Source organism: Vigna angularis, chromosome 1 (genome assembly GCF_016808095.1).
Source record: "Vigna angularis cultivar LongXiaoDou No.4 chromosome 1, ASM1680809v1, whole genome shotgun sequence".
NCBI lineage: Eukaryota > Viridiplantae > Streptophyta > Magnoliopsida > Fabales > Fabaceae > Vigna > Vigna angularis.
This window is the reverse complement of record NC_068970.1, coordinates 8,110,764-8,114,327: the sequence shown is the minus strand read 5'-3', so window position 1 is coordinate 8,114,327 and position 3,564 is coordinate 8,110,764. Positions and strand designations below refer to the sequence as shown.

Here is a 3,564-nt window from a genome sequence, read left to right as displayed (position 1 = left end):
TATCATGCATAATATAGGAAAGCAGTCAAGAGTAATTAAGGATTACAGTCATCCTCAAAATGACTTCAGAAATTGAACTTCAACTCCAAAAAGATCTAAATTGTAAACTTAAAGGGAAACAGTATTTCAAAATACAGACAATAATCGATAACATCCTAAGGAGACTAGGCAGCAGCATTGTCCTCAACTTCCAAGGCCGTCTCCAAAAGAACCTCCTCGCCATCTGTTCCCACCCAAGTGGATGATCATCACAAAAGAAACATACACAAGCAACACAAACAAGCAAGGGTGAGCTAGATATAAAAAGCATGTTATTCAACCTCACACGACATGCAAAAGTCACTCGAAACATGATAAAATGACATCACAAGACTTGTTACTTTATAAACCGACTCGTCCGGACTAGAATGATTACCGAGCTATGGCGGGTTATGCACTCGTGGTGGCCTCTACTGCTTTGCAAAGCCGTTGTCAATGGGTTCCACCCTACCACACTCACGAGGTTAGTCCGTTCCGCGCCCTGGAACATACTGGAAGCCTCCAAGACTAGGACCTCCTGCTACTCCTCACCACATGGATAAATCCTCTCTACTTGAGAATGAAAGGCCATTGGAGCGTCAGGAAAACCCCCAAGAATGAGCTACCATGCAATCATTCTACACACCACCAGAGCACCACCATGTATCCTCTCCTTGAGGATCATGGAATTACGTTCAATGACATAGGGCACCACCATGTAACATCCCTTTGAGGTCCATGGAATTACGTCCATAACATAGGGCACCACCATGTAACCCCCCTGTGAGGTCCATGGAATTACGTCCATCAAACATACCTTGAAAATCACATACTTTCACTTTTACATTGCATACAAACATAGATATAATACTAATTATACTTCAAAAGACCACAAACAACTTAATAAGTCATCAAAAATCACATAAAACCATTCCATGTACATTAACAGACAATAACAGTCCAAGAAGACCCACTAAACAACACAAAACCCCTTAAACTCATACTTAGACCAGGAAAATAACTTTGAAACTATCACCAACAGTTCCGGAAAGGCCCAAAACCCCTAAAACGACTTAAAGAATGTCCAAAAATGATATCCAGAACCCCGAAAACCACCCAAAACGGTCCTGGATGATTTTCCGACGACAATAATCGATTATCATATGTGATAATCGATTATTTGCGAGAGCTTTGAAGAGGATACAACTCTTTGACTAAAATAATCGATTATCAAGTGAGATAATCGATTATTCTTATCAGTTTTTGACAACAATGTGATTTTTCTGGTTTTGGTGCATCTTAGACATATCCAAATGAACAAATTAAAATCTGTAACACTAATATTGATATGAAACATGTTTATAGATGAAAGTAAAGTATTGCACTGGTCATTTGGATAGGAATTAGATGTACTAAACCAACTCAATTTCTACTCCAAAACATCTAACTCAATAAGTAGAGGATCCCAAACCCAATTCTAACACTTTGTACCTATTCTGACCATTTTGGTGACTCAAACAAGTCACAATCCACTTGTTAAGACTGCCCCAATAGCCCAATTATACCCAGAACCCCTAACTCTCAAATTCACTACCTCACTTCCTCCAAAAGGACCTTTATTTTCATCCTAGTAGAGATCTTTCTTTACCCCAATTGGTCACCGGAGAGGACCCAAATGTCTGAACGCATCAAACTCACCTTCGACGTCAGCACATATGACTAGTCCCAACTGACTGGACCAGGCCAGGGCTGCTCTATGATCAGGGATGTGTCAACTCAGGTTTTTAAGGTTCCTCTATCCTACCAACAAAGAAAGGCTCTCAACAATTAACAATTAATTTATTTAAATTTCCCTGTTCTCTTATGCTCTAAATCTGAAATGCCTAATTTTAATATTTGCACTTCCTCTCACAGCAACCTCAAACAGTACCTGTACATCTATTTAATACCCATATACATGCTATTACAGAACTCTTACTCCAGACCTTCCAATAAGATGAATTTCAGCCAACAAACTCATTCAAACTAGATTAAATTCATCACATCACAACATGCACAATTTCACAGTTTCAGTTATAACACCCAATACAATAAAAGTCATAAAACAGTTTCACAAGAGCACACCAGTTCAACATTCATAGGCATATATCTTTATAAAATAAATTCATACAAAATAATTAGCTCCCCTTACCTTGGTGGTTATAAGCACAACACTTTAGAAGAAGCCCCAAAACAGTAACTCTCGCACAGAAACAAGTTCAACAGGACCTACAAACCACAAAATTGGGGTAGAGTACAACTCTTAAAGCTAGAATGAACAAGGAAACTAAAGGGAAAAGCTACCAGCTGCATGCAACCAGTAAAGTGACATGCCCTAGATTCAAAGACAGTGGAGGAGAAGGGAAAACGACTTACCAATCGGAATGAAGAAAACAATCGGTGGAAATGGAGCTCTCTACGTTGCGGATGCTTGGGCAACACAAAAATCAAATTCCTACGGTTCTTTGAGCTGGACATCTAGAGAGAAGGCAGAGAGAGTTTAGGGCATGAGAGTTTTAGAGAGAAGGAGAAATGAAGTTCAGGAGAAGAAAATGGGTTCTGAAGAGCCCCTCCTAAGGTCAAGTTGACCTTAGTCTGATGGGCCTAGCTGCCCCACATAAAGCCCAAAGGCCCTTTTATAAATTTGCAGACCCTTATAATTACCTATAAATAATATTTAATAAATAATTTGATAATATAAAAAAGTTAAATAATTAATTATGAATTTATAATTCTATTTTATATTTATTTATTTTTATTCTTTTTAAATAATTTTCTTAAATAATTTCTTCCACTCCCGTGTGCTGTCAACTTTTTATATAAATATTTGAAATGATATAATATCTTAATTATTTTTAAAGGAAAATATGATCATGAAGTAAAAAAAATAAAATTGGATAACATCACTCAAATCCCCGACATGCACAAGCAAACTGTGAAATAAAAAATATCGAAAGTTGTCCTTTCGATAGATTTGATAGAATTTTGGATGAGTTGAATCCATCTGATCAATTTGGCCAGTGATTGAGCAGGAGGCTGAGCTTGCATGTACTGTAAACAGCTTTTGGTCTAACAGCTTTTTGAGTCTTTAGTTCATACAAAACTGTTCTTTTAGACTTATTCAGCTTAGCAAAAGGTTACGTCTGATGTATAGTGGCTACTTGGCTCCAAGCTCCACGCCTACTCTTGTTAGACACTGCCGTCGTGCTATTTGTCACCCCTACCACCTACCAGGCTGTGCACACTTTTTAGGTCATAAAAAATGACAGTATTTTTGTCATCAAAAACATGTCTCTACTGTGATCACCATTGCACCACAACTTCAGCCCCATGCTTTCTTATACCAGACACACTAATTCTGTAACTATGTTTGTTTGTACTAATTATTCAAACACACGCTTCTGCAGTTCGTTTATGTTTGATCATAGTAACAAACAAAAAGTGACGGAAGCTTTATTTTGTACTTGGTTTAACAACCTTATGATGTAAATACAGACTATGTCTGTA

General features: G+C 37.6%; 1 long non-coding RNA gene across 2 annotated transcripts; it reads right to left on the bottom strand.

Moving 5' to 3' along the window:
* On the bottom strand, positions 1 to 2,604 carry LOC108341941 (uncharacterized). Of its 2 annotated transcripts, none has more exons than XR_008245752.1 (3): positions 2,434 to 2,604; positions 2,210 to 2,286; positions 1 to 835 (listed from the first exon to the last, which is right to left on the bottom strand). It is a non-coding gene; the product is annotated as an uncharacterized LOC108341941 (long non-coding RNA). The 2 variants fall into 2 exon arrangements; XR_008245754.1 differs by having other exon boundaries at positions 1 to 799.
* Positions 2,605 to 3,564: the final 960 nt, after the last annotated feature.